At 37.1% G+C, this 19,892-nt stretch overlaps 1 protein-coding gene across 1 annotated transcript in view; it reads left to right on the plus strand.

Annotated features, from left to right (window-relative positions):
• The window catches only part of LOC130266672 (uncharacterized), a 39,466-nt gene that overhangs the window by 9,885 nt on the left and 9,689 nt on the right, over window positions 1–19,892 (plus strand). The gene's annotated exons all lie outside the window — the stretch shown is intronic.

Here is a 19,892-nt window from a genome sequence, read left to right on the forward strand (position 1 = left end):
GAAAGAAAAAAAAAAAAGCCCAGATTCCAAGGAAACATGTCTTTTTCATATATTCATCCCAGTAACAAACATTTTAAAATTATTTTCCTCAATTGCTAACACAAATCAAATATTTGATTATTCTTTCTGTGTCATAAAGTATTTCAAAATATATAACAGTTTAACCATGATGGTAAAAAATAATTTAATTGATTAATTGCAAGTATGTCAGAATAAGGTGCAAATATTTTTAGAGGCCATATAAAAAGGCTTTGTAGAAAGCTGTATCAAACCTGTCTTTTAAATGCATTAACTTGAACTTTAATTGAAGAAATATATGTGATCTTAAAATTTTGTGATTAATATGCATGTTACTGCAGGCTGAATGTATTCTCAAATTAAAAACAAATCAAAACAAAAAGCACACACTCCAGCCCACATATCCAACAGAACACGCAAAAGTGCTCAGAAAAACAAAAGCTCTCAACTACCAGATGCTGGGAAACAGAATTTGCTGACATGTCAAGATCAATTCAAACAACAGTATCTTCTATGAATATCAAGTGAATAATCTTCTTATTTAAAAATGTTTCAACCAGTTCTTACTCTATTCAAATTTAATCTACATCCATTTGAAACAGAAAACGCAAGTAAAACAGTTTATTCTTTTAATGCATTAATAGAACTGTCAAGAAAGAGGAGATCACTTCTGATATTTTACTTTTCCGATCATTTATTTTATTTATATCATTTATTTATTTATCATATATCAGTTATTCTTGATAGCCCCAAATAACATAATTAGTTTAGTTTTAAATGCCAAGTAGTTTTTCCAGTTTTTAAAATATGCAGCATACTTAAGCACTTTTAGTTGAGTTTAAAATTCTTTTGGTTGCTTTTAGTAAGCCTGTTCTCATGCTGATAACAGTTTGTCATTTATAAGACTTTTGAAAATAATTGTCTTGGGAAAAAGGGAATAATCAATTCAGTAGTTAGTAATACATATAAACAGGTTAAATGTGTATGTATTAATTAGCATATTTAATTTAAAAGTTGTATCTTGTTTTAAATCAAGAAATTTTAAGTTTTAGTCATCTCAGAAAAAAATCCTGTAGTGTCAGAGCAACACATGCAAATTGTATTGCAAGTTAAATGTTATGTAGTAGAAATAAAAATGTTGCTGTTGGGTTTTTTTAATGAAGTTTTTTGTTTGACATTCTTGAATTTTGTACTAGTGGTGTATTGGAAATAGGAGAGCAGAAATACTAATTTTGAGGGAGTGTATCTCAGGTATGCTACTATTATTGTGCTTATGAGCACCAAGTACATCTTCAGTATTCTTTGTTAGCTGTCTCTTTTGAGCTGTTTTGGCATAAAAATTTAACATAGTCATTGCTGCTTGTTTGTCTGGCTTAGAAAACCAAGCAGTTCAGAGAGTATATAAACACATAACAATAGAGAAGATACAAGGACATTAAGAAGGAAAATTAATCCTGAAAAGAAGACTGTGAAAGACAGGGGCTGGGTAGCTATATCTGGATCTTAATCCAGGGAGTAGAGAAAGGGTGAGAACTAGGTGTCTGTAATTTTAAAAAAGTGAAACAATCAACCTAAGACAGGAGGTTCCTGGAGCTGAACAAGTGAAATAAAGGATGTTTCAACAATGGTAACTGAAATTTAAACCGAAACAGAATACCTGGAGGATGGATGGATGGATGGATGGATGGATGGATGGATGGATGGATGGATGGCTTTATTGACAGGTGACTTTAATGGGTATCTCTGAAGAGAACAATAATAGAAGAAGCATCTGGAAAAAACAGTTTAACAGCTTAGGGAAGTAAGATGAAAAGAGGAACATACTGGGTGTAAGAAGGCAGTTTCTGGAGGGGACTCAGGAAATTCAGTAGAACAGAAGAAAGTGTTTTTAAAGTTAAATGTTAAAGAAGAATATGTTGCTTCAAGAGCATTTAATTTCCTTAAAAAATGCAAGGATCATTTTGTGAAATGTCACATTTTCTTATGTCGTAGAGTGCTATTTAGTTAGGCTAAACTTGGAATGTTTTGGGTTTTTTTTGTATTTCCTCAATAATGTTTTCTTGTTAACGTGTGGGAATGTATGTTTTTAAAAATACACTTTTATGATTATTTTTTGGACCACCATCTGATGTTTTACAGACCGCATATTGGGAAACTTTGTCCTAGAATGTAGTTCCCTTTTATGTGTGGAATGAAGTCCAAGATCATTAAATCCTGCCATTCCTTAGCTATCAACAAATATCTGTGAAAGCCACAAGCCAAGTGTCTTGTTTCCTTCTAAGGCCTAATCAACAAAACATGACATCCAACCATTTTTCTCAAAGTTACAGTGTGAATGATTAAAATATTTAAACTCTGTTGATGGCTGATGTAGATTTGGGTATGATTTCAAATTATGATATTTTCACACAGGGAAATCAGCGGGGGACAAAAATGGAATTGTATAAAAGAATGTAAGAGATGTACCAGAAATCATATCCTCTCATTTCTGGATAAAAATTTACTTTGAGTCTTTACCTACTCTTTCTTTTGTGTCTCCTCTTTAATACTTCATACATCCATGGGTGCAGAAAGTTCCTCATTAATGCTCTAGCACTGATTAAAAGAGACACCCAGAAGTCAAATCCTTGAATGTCTGGGGTTAAGGATGTTTATGATTATGCATATACTATGTCTATGAGTAATTATGTCTATGAGATCTTCTTGTACTTCCATTAGAAATGCTCTGGCACTGAGTCACTTCTTGGATCCTTTCTTCCTACATCTGAAATCAAATGAATAAGCTATTGGCCTTTCTAGAGTGAACATGAATAACCAGTCCTAGCCTATGTAAGTCTAGGCTGTGTTCTTGCACCATTCTGCAGGTATGCAAAGCAAAGCAAGTGAGTCTGTACAGAAGTCTTGATTTCCTGACAATATTCCATTCTTGAGGAAGGCATAGGCTTGCGCATGGAATAAGGCAAGTGTCCCATGGGTACAGTGTCTGTGATCAAGTAATCATGGGCCGTGCTGTGTTCACACAAGAGAAATTACATTCACATAGACAGTTTGATTAGCTTGATTTTTCATTATTAATATAATTTTAACATATGTCTATTAATGATATTGCTGAGGTACTTTTTGTGAGCAGATTTTTAGGCTTTTTTAATCTTCAAATTATTTCTAGAAGTAAGTATGTCTGATAGTGTTAGGTTACACAGTACTGTGAGGAAGAGAGGAGGCAGTATCCACAAGTTGTTGCAAAATCCAATTTTGTGTGTTTGAAGAATGAGAAAAGTTGGAAGAGACTTCAGTGAGGTCATTTCATCCAGCCTCACTGCTGGATCATGGTAATTCTGCATACAATCTTAGACCTTCCGATTTTAACTACATGAGGTTGGAAAAAAGGTACAAATAAAATACATTGTTTAAGAATACTATTTTTTTTTTTTTTTTTTTTTCAGAGAGCATTTGAGAATGGCTTTGGTCCCAAGAATTGAGGAAACTAATATTGCACCTTAAAGCTTTTGTTGTTCAGTTTTCTAAGGCTTTGAATAAAAGCTAAGATACATTTTTAGAACTTCTAGTACTAAACTATTAGTTTAGAACTTCTAAAATGTTACCTTTGGGTATGTTGTGGCTGAAGCTGTAGACTGCTGCATTGTTCTAGGTCTCCTGCTTTCTTCTGCTTTTTTCCATCTCAGCCACTCTTGTCAGTGTGTTTGATGACGTGAGATAGGGATTATGCTATGTTTTGCAATTGAAAACTATTTATTTTTTAATAAGTTTTATGTGTTGATGGTTATAGTGATTAAATAAACAGATTCTGATTATATTCTTTTCCTCTACCTCTTTGCTTGCTGTTCCTTGTATTGTTGTTTTTCTTGGTACTGTCATGTTCCTCCAGCCCTCTTTCCATGTCCTGTTAAGAAGGCATTAAAAAACCATATACTTTATGTATTTGTCTCAGGTAGTAATTTACTGATCCATAGTCCATTGGTTCAGTTTACAGCTCATGAATAAATAAAACTGCTTGCTACTGTTTTACCATTCAGAGTAGTACCTCTGGTGCCTCAACAACCAGGATAGTTGCTTACTGTCCAAGTTCAGTGAGAGTTAATTTCTCTTAAAAATTTGCTTGAGTTGTGAGTTTCCCTGCAGCCTTGCCTCCTTGATATGCAGAAAAAAATACTACTAAGGCATGCACTGCTTCTGGATTTTGATTTGCCTGGTAAAGTTAGGAGAGCCTTCCAATGTAACTTGTAACTTTTTGAGGCTTTTGTGGTGACTGTGTTTAGAGTGTGTTTAGAGCAGTCTGTCTTCACTATTGTTTTTTCAAAGTGAGCTGGACTATATGAAATAGAGATTGTGAGGCTGATTGATTATTTGCTTTGTATATGTGTGCATACAAAGAGAGCAAGCTTTGGAACAATTTTTACTTGGCATATTTGAAAAATGTTCTTTGGAGGCCTTATTTCAAAAATCTTTGAGACATATCAGAATATAGACAGTTAACTTTTTGCTGTTGTTGTAACAGGCTTTCAAGACATTTGAAAAATTTAGGTATTTGAGCTCTTTAAACCTCCTTGACCTAAAAGTTTACTGCAGCTTGGCCAATAAAGTTGCTTCTTGGAAAAGCAGACGAAATCTCTGTGCCGGAAAAAAATCACCATTTGAATCTGTGGTGTGAGTAAAGCCTACCCAAATGCTTTTCCTGTTGGCATAATTTGTCTGCATCAGAATTTTGTTTGCAGAAGGGTTGAATTGGCTAAATGAGTCTAATTCCCGGCTGCCACTTCCAGCTGGTGCAGTTTTTCTGGCAGAAGTTTATGAAGCAGACAAGCCTGGTAGAACAGATCCTTGAAGACTTCTTTGTTTATGAGGTTTTGATATAGAGGAGTAGAGGAGTTTCGTAATAGCTCTCAAATACTTGACCTACTCTTATTTTTATAGAACTAGCAGAAGTAGTTGAGAGGTATTACTGTGGGTATAGTCTCCTTTTTTCTTTGCAGTCTCTGTTAAGTAAGCAAGGAGGAGTGTATACTTTCCCAGACCATATTTGGTTCTCCAGATTTCAGCTCCTGCACCAGAAACTGAGAAGAGATTTGTGTATTACTCCACTCTTCCCTCTTGAGCATTCAGATCACACATGAAAATGTTTTAGTGTCTTCTAAATATTTCTGTTGCTGCATGTACCTTTCATTCCCCCAAATAAATGCCTTACGATGTAGATTGTAGCTAGGTTCTTTCCTCTTTCTCATTCCAAGCTTTCACCAGTGTTCAGACTCCAAGTGCTGTTAGCTGCTTGTAGACTGTTAAGCTTAAAAACAGTAGCATTTCACCTAGAGCAACATCAGTGACATGAAATGCGTTAGGTTGGTCAGCCATGTGGCAGCTCTGTCTTGTGAATCTGTGTTACATTTGGATTCTACCGTCTGCATTTGTTCAGCGTAGATGATTTTGCTTCTTAAATTTGATGTGGTCTTTCTGGAGTGACTAACTATTGTCATGATTTTCTAGAGCACATATTGAACAACTGAGCCAGTAAAGAGTACAGCTAGGGTTGTGGTTTGATCCTCTGGTCTATATACAGAAAAAATCCCAGTAAGAAAAACTGGTTAAAATATCTTTCCTTTGGAAGTACCTATCTAACTCCAAATGCTCCTACCCTGACAATACATACTAAATTTCAGAAGAAATTGGAATGACAGTGGATTTTTCAGAGCAAAAAATAGCAAAAATGAGTTTTCCAGGAGGTTTTTCAGTAAGAATATGAAAATCTAACTATGTTCATTTCTTTTAATTTGCAAAAGGCTGATCCATTCCTGATGAGAAAACAGGCACAAGGAATATCATAGGAAGTTGGGTGGGACTTAGCAGTGCAGTCTTCAAATCAGCGTCTAATCACCTAGGAAATTTTATGCTAAGAATCACTTGTTTGTCTTCTCATTTGTTGATGCAATACCTTACTTGAGAAAATGATAGAATTTGGTTTTCATTTGTTCAGCTTTCTGAAAGTTATTCTCTACTTGGGAATATAGCTTTTAAACCAATGTATTTAGTTCACATTCACATTCGTCTCTCTGAGAAGAGACCAGGAGCTATCTTGGTACTCAACAGAGCAAGCTGCAGTCAGCTCCCAAACAGACCCATGACTGTCCAATGCTTTCTTTAAGAGATGCTGGTGGCACCTCTGTGATAATATATATATTTATTTATATATATTTAAAATTGTAAAGAGCCATGTGCAGCAGCCATGAGAGAGGAGTGAGAAGAAAATGCAAGAGGAACAGCTCTGCAGATCCCCAGATCAGTAGCAAGGAAGGTAAGGAGGTGCTGCCGAAGGAGAAATCCCCTTGCAGCCCAAAGACAGCAGGTGGTCACCCTGGAGCTCATGGAGGACCAATCTGGTACACCTCATGCTGAAGCAGTGATGGAAGCTGCAGCCCATGAAGAGCCCAGTCATGAGCAGGTTCCTGGCAGAGTTGTCTATGGAGAGCAGCCTATACAGGACCAGATGTTCTGGCAGTTGTGGCCCGTGGGGGACCCATGCTGGAGAAGTCTGTTTTTAAAGAACTGTGCCCTATGGAGAAGACCATGCTGAAGCAGTTCTTGAAGAATTGTGTCTCCTGTGGGAAGTCCTGGGAATGACTGTTATGTGGGAGGGATTCTATGCTGGAGCAGGGAAAAAGAGTGAGGAGGAAAGAGTAGCAGGGATGAAATGGTGTGGTGGAATTGCAGGTCCCATTCTCCTTCCCTTTTGCTCTGCACAGTAGTGGGGAGAAGTGGGGGAGTTAGTAATAAGGTTAAGCCAGGAAAAAAGCAAGAAGGAATGGTGGGGAGAAGATGGACTTAGTTTAGTTTTTGTTTTTCACTGTCTTTTATTGGCAATAAATAAAATTTATCTTTCCTAAGTCCAGAAAGTTTTGCCCATGGCGGTAGCAAGTGAGTGATCTCCATGTCTTCATCTTGATCCATGACCTTTTAATTGTATTTTCTTCCTTGTCTTACTGAGGAGACCCTAATTTAACCTACCACATCCAGTTATTATGGATTTTTCAGAGTGAGGCAGGACCTTTGTTCTTGAAGAGCTATGAATGGGTGTGGATTGGTTATATAAAGTCTCAGAGGAACTTGTGTCTAAATGGTCTAAAATAAAAGTAGTCAGGAAGATTTCTCTCCAGTTGAGTGAGTAGTGACCAGATCTGTAACTACTTGGTTCTTTTTTCCATTCCTTACTTAAGGTGCAGGATTTTTTTCTTAAGGCTTGTGTATGGCATCTGTTTAGATGACTCACTCTTCCTACATTGTGTGCTCTGAAGACTTGTGTATGAAATATTGTGTGTTCTTCTCTAGTTTTGAAGTTCTCTAATGACAACTTCAGTTTAGTTACTCCTTCAGTATCAGAAGCAATTTATAAAAGTATTTCTGTCTAACTGAGATTCAATGTATTCATTGTTTCACTGAATACAGACAGTTTGAATTGAAAGTACTTTCAACCACTGTGTATTTGTCTCCTGTGCCAAATATTTCTAAGGGTCTAGTGGAAGTAGAGACAACTTAATTAATAACTAATATTACCACAGCATTAAAAAAAAAAAAACAACAAAACAGTTTATGGTAATTGGATATATTTAGCTGTAATGCTAGTTATGGACATTTTCATGGCATTTTTTTTCCTTTTTTTGGTCTTGAATGAGCTGTAGACCATACCTTACTGTGATTTGTGTGCACAAAATCAAAAAGCAAATTTAAGGTCAGGCCATTAGTGAAAGATAAATTATGAGCTCCAGCTAGAGAGTTATCTTTTTAGCAGTTTTTTTCTTTGATTGATGAAATTTTGAGATTTGATTTTTCAAGCTGATGAAATAAAACATCTCATCATTCCTTCTCTTGTGTAGCTTGTGACATCTGATAAAAAAAGGCAATGGAAAGGTTTATTTATTCCAATGATACAAGCATTGTTCTTTCTTCTTCCTCAATAGAATTGAAGCCATCTTCAACTTGAGATCTGTCCTATTACTTAAAGTTAACTAAAAAGATCAAAATCTGTCTGAATTGGTTCTCTAGTTGTGTGGTGAGCTTTGCCAAACTGAATCAACATTTTGTAGACAGTTACCGAATTTGATTGATCAAGCTAGTGCTTTACTAGTATAATGTTTACCAGAGGCTGGACTCTGTAATACAGTTATGTGGAAATACCGCACCTACTTCTGTTACTGGAAATGTGGGATTATTTTATGTGATGGATATATGTCTTTAGAACTCATTTTGAGCTTCAGAAGGCTATCCTATATTTGGTGTCACTGAGCTGGCTTCTGTGTTCTGGGAAGTATACAAGCAGAATTAAAGTATATCTTTGACTATTGGAGAACATAGTGAGGGTATTGTTTTATCTGCTGATTAAAAAATACATTTTTAGAAATTTTTCTGTTTTAGTAATTTAGTTCTGCTTAGTAGTTAACATTTTTTCTGTTAGAGTAGTTTAGTAAAAGTCTTAGGCTTTTAGTCCATTACAACAAATGCACACAATTAATGTGGTATTTTTCTGGAAATATTATTTCCAGTGAAAGTCACATAAATATAAAAAAATATTAATTTCTAGGTAAAAAATATATTTCTGGGGTAGTGTTATTTGGTTAGTTCTTTATCCAGTGGAGGATAACAAGAAAGGGAATGACTTTCTGAAAGCCATTAAAAATTACAAAAGCATGGGAAAAATTGAGCAAAATTATTAAATTGAAACATTAGATACAAAGTAATTTGTTATGTCTGGAGAAGTAGTTACAAATACACATACTGGTCATAAGAGAAATTTATTTGTTTGGATTCTGTGTATGGCAGTCAGAGTCATGCTTAGGGTATCCTCTGAGTAGCGGTACAGAAAACCTAGGGACACAAATGTCTGAAGGAAACAGTTTTTGCTGCTTGGGAATGTATCTTTAATGACTATGTATGTGCTGCAAGTGCAATGCCTTTAATTTTTGATTTAAAAAAGTAGTTGTATACTATTTCTATCAGGTTTACCCAAACCCATATTTTCTGGTTGCATGAGTAGATGAATTATTGTATTTCATATAGTTGTTACAGTTGATGTGACTTTTGAAATATAGTGCTTGTGGCACTGCTTAGGACTGCTTGGGAGTTGCATTGAATTTCATGTATAGGTACTCACATGCATCACACTTTTTTCCCCCTTCCTTTTTTATCTTGTATCATTGAAGCATGTAATTAGAAGACTATTGGCATACATGTAAGAAATTCCCATAATTGCTTACATGTTAGAGATGTGTAGATGAACTTGACTATCATAAAGAAAAACTTAACTGGAAACCTGCATAACTATCACCAGACTGCTTTTGATGTTTGTATATAGATCAAAGTGAGAGGACTGTGGAATTCAGTGCTGCTGAAGTCTTTCGTTTGGTAGGGTAGACTATAGTGGACAGGATGCTCTGTCTGAACAGTATTGTTTCCATGGAAGTGAATAAAGTCTTGTGATTCTCCTGTTCGGAAAAATTCTTAGTATGGTATAATTTTTCATCTTTAAACAAACTGTGGTCTGTGTCCTGCATGGGTATTAAAGCTAGAGATAACTGTTTACTTAATATCTAAACCTATAGGTATAATTGTGTAGTCATCATTGGTATCTTTAGGCTCATTTAAGTCACCGGGCAGTTCAGATGCGTCCTCTGATATCCTTGTATGTATCAACTTTCAGATTTCTGTACCTCTCTGTAGCTATTTTGAAGTATCTAAGTTTTTTCATCTGTGGTTGATGTGTGTACTGATGAATGTATTAATTGCTAGTGGTCTTATCTTTAAAATTTGAACGGGGCATGTCTGGTTTAGAGTTCATTTCCCATGTAGCAGCCCATATGGTGCTGTATTTTAGGTTGGTGATCAGAGCAGTGTTGAAAAGGAGCCAATATTTTATGGTTATCACTGAATAGTGCTTGCACAACATGAAGGTCCTCTGTGCCTCTCACTGTGGCAGTCAGTCAGCTGAGGATAAGAAACAGGCTGGGACAGTGCACAGCTGGCACAGCTGATGTGAATTAAGCAGGGGATATTCAGAAACATGACAACATGCTCAGCAGTAGAATTGGGTAGTTGTTTTTCCAAAGTAGACCTTGCTCAGGACATTGGTCTGCTGGTGGGCAATGACTGCTTCTGCATCATTTTTTTTCTTCTTTTTTCCCTCTTGTACTTACTAAACTGCCTTTGTCTCAACCTGCAGGGTGAGTCCCCCTCTCCCTCCGCACTGCTTTTGTGGTTCTTTTAATTTCTCCATCCTGCTGTACAGTGAGAAAGCAACTGGATGGGGGCTTACCTGCTATCCAGAGTCAAACAGTACAAAACTATGGCTTTGACATGAAAAATGAAAACTGGAGTCATTAGTTGGATTAGTTCCAGAAATGTCCTGTATGGTAATGAATACCAACATTTCTATAATGCTACTGTACTCCTTTTTAGCTTTGCTGGAGGCATGCTTGAAGTCACTTTAAGCCTGTTCGACAGGTGTTGCAGCTCTAGAGGGTTATTCTTTTTCCCCATTCTATTTTCAGAATACTGTGGTGAATTCCTAATTAAGAACTTAGTATTTAGGGAGATGCTCCTTAGCTATTTTTAATCCAGAAGTACCATTAGCACTCTGCTGGTAGAAACCCTTTTGGAAAAAGATTATTTCTGTACTTCTAACCCTTCATGGTTAGCAGTTAGTAAAACTCTGAGAGATGATTTATGGATATTGGGATATTGTTATTCTCACCACTTCACATGTTGCATTTTTTCTTTAAGTCTGGAATTGCAACATCTTAGAATTGTAGGTATTAAGTTATGAATTTGAGATATATTCCAGAATTACAAAATATAGTTTGACTGTCTTTCTTCATAGACTTTCATCAGCAATGTGGTTTCACTTTAAGCCTTTAACTTCAAATTGCTTGCACTCTCTGTAATAAATACATTTTTAGGTTTCCAAGACAACTTTGCATATTTTGAAGTAGAGCTTTATATCATTGCCCTGAAAACACAGAGGATGGTATTAGGTAGAATTCTGTGTTTTTGTAATAGCATGTTGTTCATGGTTTGGCGATTGTAATAGGTTAGTAGCGGTGCTGAGCAAATTGGTTGAGTCCAGCAAGATCCCTGAAGGTATTTAAGAGATGTGTAGATTTGGGACTTAGGGACATGGTCAAGGTAAATAGTTGGACTAGATGTTCTTGAAAGTCTTTTTCAGCCTAAACAATGCTCTGATTTCATGACACAAGAGCCATTTTGACATGATTATGGTGGAGACTATCTATTTTAGTTAATGTAATTTTCGCTGTTCAAATCTTTGTTAAAACAGGAGCAGTAGCATGTTCATGGATCAATTTTTTTTTTTTTTCAGAATTTAAACTTGCTTATCTATATGAGCCATATAAAATGGTTTACACTGTGTGGTTTTAAAGAGACTAAAACAATGTGAAGATCAAACAGGAAGTTACAGATTATTGATTAGCCCTGAATGTACTAAATTGATAAGATAAATTTGGCAAGGCCCTGGTAAATGCATTTGTTCTTAGATCAGGAACTTAATTCCTCTTAGTTTCTATTATGTACCTCTAAACATTTGACTTTCCACTTCACTGTCTAAGGTCCAGATCTCTTCCATAAATATTAAGTCAAACTGAGTAGTCGCTTCCATTTAAAATGCTCATTTCACATCTGCAGGTATTTGTCATTTCATTTGTGAAGAAAGGATGCTAGCTTTCTTCACAGCTTTCTGAGGCAGATTGTCACAGTACACTGTATGAGTTAAGTAACACTTTTCTCTGGAGTACTAAATGCATGTGGCACCTGATTTCTTTATTGGTGATGGAACTGAGCCTGCTTAGCCGTTTATATCCTTGGCAGAGAAAACACGCTGGCAAAAATAATCTGATCTCGTGTGCTTGGTGGTAGTGTGCTGGAAATAGAATACATGTGCGCAACACATGGCAAAAATAGCTATTACATGGTAAAGAATTCTTTCCCATTTGCTTTTGAAAAGAGTGAATAAAAGTGGCATATAGCAGAGGTACTTAGACATATCTGAATCTATAATATTTTCATCTTAAGGGTCTTTGCAACAGTCAGTTTCACATCTGCTTTTATAAATGGCGTAGAATCGGACATAATGCAGCTATATATATGTGTGTTAAATGCCACAAATATAAAGAAAAGCCTCCAATAATTAAAATTTTTTACTCCTTTCTTGTCTTGACCTTCAACTGGCACGGGTTTACTTTGAGAATACCTTTGTTAATATTTACTGCAGTAAAATATTTTTTTGGTAGCATCTGCATTGAATGTGCAACTCTTGAAAGCTGAAGAAGAAAAAAGTAACAGAATTTACATAAATGTGGAATGGAGTTGCTTATATACGTGCATGTGTAACATCACCTTTATGATATATTCATTGAGTGATGCAGGAAAATGTAGAGACCTGTCCATAGTGCAAATTATTTGAATTTTCTGTGTAGATTATTTTTAAAGTGCAGTCTGTGAACATTTGTTTTGAACATTTAAAAATTTATTAAAAAATTAAAAATTTAATTGTAAAAGTAATATAGGTAAGTGGGGAGTATGGGTTTATATCTGTTAATGTTGTTAAGGTCTATGTTCACCAGAAGTCCTTGTGGGAAAGGCACAGCTGCAGGCTAGACAAGTGGACAGCATATGAATGGGAAGCTGATGGGTGATGGGACGCATGGACAGCAGCACTGCAGCTGAGCTGCCAGTGGGTGCCCTTCTGTTAAGTTTTGGTTATGTCTGGTGGAGATTAAAGGTATAAAAAGGTGGCGATTTCTGCAATGAAGTGATCTTCTTCAGATGCATAAGGGGATCTGTGTTGCTTTGTTCCTCATTTCGACAAATGGCTGGCCTGAATCAGGACCTATAAAGGTGGCTGTGCACGACTCTGGTGGCAATTTCCACTGGGTTAAGGGATTGGCCGACCAGGAAGAGTCTGGGAAAGAACTCATGTGTGCACACCTCACCTATCAGGTGAGTAACCAGGGGAAGCAGAATGGGAGGTAGAATGTCCCTGGAGCAAAGCAGGAGCTTGGACCTGTTATGGGGGCTCCTATATCAGCAAACTCTTAATATTGCTGATGTGATATTAAGCACCCTGCTGGCTTGGGTGTCCAATCACATTAAAGATTATCCCATTAGTAGAGCCCCCTCAATCAGCAGCCTGGCAAGCGGTAGGGCAGAGCCTTTATGATATCACCAAGGAGGGTGATGCTGAAGCTTGCAGGCACTTCCCTACATGGGGACAATCATGGTGGCCATTAAAGGAAGCTGCTTGAATGTTAGCCATTACATGGCTTCATAAGTCAATTCCCCTGATCCCTCACAGTGCCACCAGGACCCCTATCTGATGCATCAGGCTAGATTCCCATGCCCCGCAGAATTGCCTTCCCTGACAAAAATCCTTCTGCAGTTGGCCCCCTCAACGTGGAATTCCCTCACCACAAGCAAACATTGGTCTTACTTCTTGCCCTGAATGATGATGTTGTAACCCAGTGCTGGCAGAAGTGGAGGGAAGCTGCAGTGGAGGGAGGCAATCTGGCAGTCGTTGCTACCTGTCAAGTTATATATGGGCCAAACCAATACCCAGCTTACAGAGAGCTAGGCTATAAAGTAATTAGGGAACTGAGGACGCTACTAAAGGAAAGAGGCTTGTCTTCCTGTCGTGTCCTAAGTTACCCGAGTCCATAAGTACCACATATGTCCTCATACCTCATAACTGGAAAAGCATAATGAAAATGATATTAACAGTGACATAGTTTGCAGTCTGGCTCACTGATTACCATGAGCTGTGTACTACCCAGGCGGAAGTGCTGCAAGATGGAAACTCACCAATTGTTGTCATGCAGCTGACCAGAGAGGGGCCCTTATGCAGTCCCTACAGTGCAGGCAGGCTATCCATGTGACGTGTATGGTATCAGCACCTGCCTAGCCCTGCAAGCTCTGCAGTGATTCCCGGGGATGGGTGTGGATTATAACATGTCTTTCACTAAGATTTTAAAGGGTTCTGCAGAGTCGTTTGTGCAGTTCCTGGACAGTCTGCAAGCTGCGCTCTCCAGCAAGTTGATAACAATGAGGCCATAGCTATTCTGTTGCAGCAGCTTGCTTTCATAAATGCAAATGAAGACTGTAGAAAAGCATTGCTTGCTGTTTGTAACCCACACACTTGTGACAGAGCAAATATGGTTAGGGTATGCCAAAATGTGAGTACTGCCACTCATTGTACTAGCTCTATGGCCATGGCTTTAGCAGCTCACTTCCATGTTCTGAAACACATGGACGGGAGGTTGTTTTAAAAGTGGTTCAATGGGTGATTTTAAAAAGGATTGCCTTCAGCAAAGGGACAGGATAAAATACCACCTAGAGATTGTCCCTGGTGTAGAAGAGGGAGGCATTGGGCCACTGACTGCTGTTCATGGTACCCTGTAAAAGGGAAGGTTATACAAGTAAGAAACTTCTGGTAGGGGTGAGTGCATGCGATCTGGAGAATCAAAAAAATATGGGGCAAAATACTGGCAAGTGAGCTCCTGTCTATAGCCACAGGCAGTGCAGTGCTGGACTTCACCTCCAGAACTGACAAAATTGGAGGTGGGATCCTGATAAATCCGTGTACCTCGCTGCGATTTCTTGCCACTTAATATTGTAACTGATTCATCATATGCTGCCAATATGGTATTCCATTTAGAATCTTTCTATTTAAAACATGTTAATAACCATCTTTTGTTTACAGAATTGAGAACGTTGTGGACCTTGATTAACTCAGGAAGAGTTTTATGTGTTACAAGTTTGCTCCCACACAGGTTTACCTGGCCCTAATACAGAAGGTAGCAACTATGCAGCTATCACTGTGATGACAGGGGTGGTACCAAATACTTTAATACAAGCCAAGTTATCTGACGACTTTTTCCAACAGAATGCTCTCTCTCTTTGCAAGCAGTTTCAATTAACTTTCTCACAAGCTTGTGATATCGTGTTGTCTTGTCCTTTCTGTTGTGGAGTTGTTCCTGCTCCTTTAGAAGAAGGCACTAACCCCCGAGGTTTGACTGCTAACTTCATTTGGCAAACTGATGTCACCCATATTGCAGAGTTTAGTTACTTAAAATATGTTCATGTGTCTACTGACACCTATTCCTATTTCCGAGTGGCAGCTGCTCACACCAGAGAGAAGGCCCATGGGCTATCAGGCACTGGCTTACCTATTTTGCCACTCTGGACCTTCCTAACACCATCAAGACAGACAATGGACATTCCTTTATCTCGGAGTGAGCTCATAGCTTCTTGCAGCAATGGGGTGTGTCTCACCATAAGGACATTCCCCACCCTTCCACAGGGCCAGCTGTTGTTGAGCGTAGCCACATAACCCTAAAAAACATGATTGAAAAGCAAAAGGAGGGAGAGTTGGGGTGCCGTCACGACAGACTGGCTAAAGCCCTCAATTTTTAAAATCAGGATGAGATAGGACAGACGGCATGCGAGAGACAGTATTCCTCAGGCACAAACGCTCGTCTACGACCTCCAGTAATGGTGAAGGACTAACCAGGCAATGGGAAGGACCCTGGACTTACTCACATGGGGAGAAGGATATGCCTGCGTTTCCACAGGCCACCATGTGGCGTGGGTTCCATCATGGCGTGTGTGACCTGTTGTTGCACAGTCCTGATCCCATGTGTATATATATAGTTGCCATGTTATAGGCATATGTTACAGTTTTTGTAAAGTTGTTATAGTTATTATTGCTGTTACTGTTATTAATGTTTTAGGAGTTGATAAGGTTTTTCTAAGTAGGCTTTCATTGCTTAAAAAAATTGGAAGGAGGAGATGTGGAATATGGGATTATATTTGTTAATGTTGTTAAGGTCTATGTTCACCAGAAGTCCTTGTGGGAAAGGCACAGCTGCAGGCTACACAAGTGGACAGCTTATGAATGGGAAGCTGATGGGTGATGGGACGCATGGACAGCAGCACTGCAGCTGAGCTGCCAGTGGGTGCCCTTCTGTTAAGTTTTGGTTATGTCTGGTGGAGATTAAAGGTATAAAAAAGTGGCAATTTCTGCAATAAAGTGATCTCTCTTGGATGCATAAGGGGGTCCATGCCACTTTGTTCCCCATTGCTACAAGGTATGAAAATGAAGAAATTCTGAAATTTGTATCTGGATATTCTCCTTGTAATATTTTTACTTTTTTTCCTAGTTAAGCACTGATTCCATGTGTGTGATTTAATAAATAGAACTATGTGGGTTCTTCTGTTTATACAGATCAGGCAACTCTTTCGTTGTCTTGCACCAAATTTATAAGACAAATAAAAGAAATGCTGTGACTTCTAGTCAGATCCTGCCTGTTGTAATAAAATGAAGTTTCCCCAAACATATCTTTGATAAAAAGCTGCATTGGTACTGAAGTTGGCTAAGAATGAACTTCTAACACAATTTGAGGTATTAGAAAGCAGTCATTCTTTATTGCAGGTCTGGACACATTCAGAGGCTTTTTCCTCTAATTGAATGTGTGTCATGAAACTTTACAACAGGGTATTTATTCCATCATGATCATACATATTCATTACAGCACACTTCCTAGGTAATACATAAACATCACCTTTCCTAGAACTAATTTGCATGCATCTGCCTCCTACTGGAAGTCCTTTTATGATCCTAGAGGCTCGTCCATAGGGATCTCTGGTCAGTCATGTTCACTGGGTGCCCCCAAGGTTGTAATGACTGCCTTGAACTTCCCTTAAGTCTTGCGCTATTGTTTCTTGTTATGTAACTGCCACAAAAACCACTTAGGTTCCTCCTTATCTGTTTATCCACTGGTTCCAGCTACTAGTTTAGCATCCTGTATGTCTACTTATACATTCTTTTATCTAATTTCTTTGTTAGAATTTGAGCTTTATTTTTCAACTTCAAGGAACTGAAAATTTCTATTCTCTGTTGTCTGTCAGCAGGTAGATAATTAGTTGTCTACAATTTCCCTTAGCATCTTCCAGTAGTTCATATTAATAGTGAAGCACCATGGTTTTGCCGGATGTAAGAAACTTAGATCTAGGATATTTTTTTATATTTTAAGGTATCTTTGTGGGATTCTTATTACAGCTGGAACTTACTGAATGCATATGGATGGACATGGTTTTTAAGTGATTTGTTTAAGTGAGCTCTGGGTGCAAATATCATGAGTCTGTATAATTTGTTAAACCCCTCCAGATGGCAGGTAGTACTCGTGTGTTGGATCTCCTTTTCCATTCCTTTCCTTTCTTTCTCCAAAGTAATTTGCTGACAAGTCTATTGGATGGTCTTTTAAAAATAGAAGAAATCAAATATCTGTGAAGTATTTAAATGTAACAAGTCCTTAGAAAATAGAATTCAGTTTGCAATATTGGTGCTGAAAATATATTCAGTGGATGGGAAATTTTGCTATTTGCAAGCTCTTTGATTTATTTTTCTGAGTCGGTTTGAAGCCTTTAGGGACGCTGGGAGTAAGGGGAAGTACTGCTTGTGAACTGCTTAACTTGGTCTACTGACAAATAGAATTGCAGCTGCTGTTTTCATATCTGAGTTTTGTGTGAACAAAAGATAATTAAGAGATGTTCCTGTTCACGGGTCAGATACTTACTTGTTCTTAGTTTCACACAGAAGATCTGCTGTGAAGAATAAGAAGACCTTGTCCTTAAATGGTGCTGTAGTATTAATTTGAGCCAGAAATGTTTGTGCAGGAATGCCAGCCGTTTTAATTTTTTTTTTTTTTTTTTTTTTTCTTTAAAGTCCAAGATTTAAGTTTTCTGAATAGATGTAGAGTGGACAAAGCTTTTAACCCAGAAGGTGCTTCTTCTCCTGTTTGTGTTTTTCCACAAAAATCTGTGTTCTTCTTACCTAGTGTAGCATGAAAAGTTTCTAGTCAAACTCAGTTTTCACCTCATACAGTCTTTCTAAGGCCATTACTTCACGTCTTCAAGTTTGTTTGCAGTCTGATGTATGCAGAGAATAATAATTTTGTAATTTGGGAGCAACAGATTATGATTATTGTTGCAGATATTCTTTACAAGGTGTCTGTATTTTCATATACTATATTATTTAACAGTTTCTTCAAATATTCACCTAAAAGTATCACTTCCTGCATAGCATAGAATTCAGTATGATTGAATCATGACCTGTGGTAAGTTCACAGCTAGTATACCATCATGACTAATCATTGGAAGAAAAAAAAAAAAAAGACCAAAGAGATGTAGGGTGATGCCTGTGAAATCAAGGGACGGAATGAAAAGTAGTGAAAAAGAAGAAAAAGAATTTCACTCATGTCTTTGTCTGCATTTAAGTGATCTAGCAGTTAAAACTATGTTTTTTCTCAGGAGAAACGCCTCCTTTCTTAAATAGCATTTATGCTAGAATACTGACTTCAGCACTTCTTTAGAATAAAGTCTGACTTTCTCTTCTTTACCACACAGCGCACTTCCTCCTTTTCTGTTTACAGCTCATAAAACTGGGCGTGCTGTTAGTAAACTATTTTTGTACTTACTGCTAATCAGAAAAAGATAAACCCATCAGTATTGATTCCTTTTTATATCAAAACCCCATTTCTGCCATGCTCGGATGTACAGTGTATGCAAAATGTTTGAGTCAGTCATGTGTGACAGTGCTATGAAATGTCTTTTTTTTTTTTTTTTTGATTACTGAATTTACTAGAAATCGAAGTGGAGCAAACAGGTTGCTGAGAATTTTGGGTGTATTCATATTTTTTGAGTTGAAAGGCTTAGTAGTATTTACAAAGAAGATTTGGTCTGAATATTCATTTAAGGTTTGAGAAGAAAGATGAAGAGTCTTACCACTAGCAAGTTTTGGGAGTGCTTTCTTGTGAATCCGAAGATAGAAAACTGTGTCAGTTGTTATTATAGGGATAAGATGTTAGCACACTTTACTGCAAAGCTGTTGCAGTTGATACAAGTGAGATATGATAATACATTAATGCTATTTTTTCAGTGGTAGTGTTGTTAGAATAGCCATATATGGTTAGTCTATTAAGTAAACTAGTTTTAATTTGTTTATAAAAATAAGTTTGGTGCTGATCTCTTCAGAGTATTTTGTATAGGAAGATGTAGAATTAATAGAAATCACAAGTAATAATTGCATCATTAATTTAGAGCTAAATAGTAAAAATTTAGTGTATTTTTTTTTTTTTTTTAATTTTAAATACCCTCATATTTTTTAAGGGTAAAAATACAGCTGTTGTGGTTGCCTAACCTGAACTTTGCTATTCTGTATAAGAATTCAGTTATGTTTAATGTAGAAGTTCTCTTAGTGAAGATTGAGTTTGAAAATGATAAGTTGTTTGGGGAAGTTGAAGTTGAGTTTTTAGTCTACCACAATGACTAAAGAAGTTCTAAGTACTTCTGTAATGCTTGTTGTGGAAATAATGTAGAAGTACAAGTGTTATAAGAAAAACCTTTTTTTTTTTTTTTTTTTTTTTAATAGAAAAAGCTCTGAGTTAAATAATGATTGTAACCTACATTGTTTTTTATTAATTGCTGATATTTATCTTTGCCATGATGGGAATTGTAAATGAACGATCTTTTCCTATATCTGGATTATTTTATAAGATATTACTCTAAGTTTGGAGCACACAGGTTTGTCATGATTTGATTGTTTTAAAAGCCCATGGTTTTGGGTCCTAGCAACTTACCAGCTGACCTTTACTTCTGCTACCACCATTTTCTCTTTCTGGATCTTCTCCATTGATTCTGTGTCGATCTGAGAGTCAAAAATTATGCAGCCTTTGTGCTGGTCTGGTGGTGGTCCTAGTTTATTAGCCTGACAGAAATCAGTAGAACTGAGACATAGCACAGAATTAAAA

Source organism: Oenanthe melanoleuca, unplaced genomic scaffold (genome assembly GCF_029582105.1).
Source record: "Oenanthe melanoleuca isolate GR-GAL-2019-014 unplaced genomic scaffold, OMel1.0 S140, whole genome shotgun sequence".
NCBI classification, from domain to species: domain Eukaryota; kingdom Metazoa; phylum Chordata; class Aves; order Passeriformes; family Muscicapidae; genus Oenanthe; species Oenanthe melanoleuca.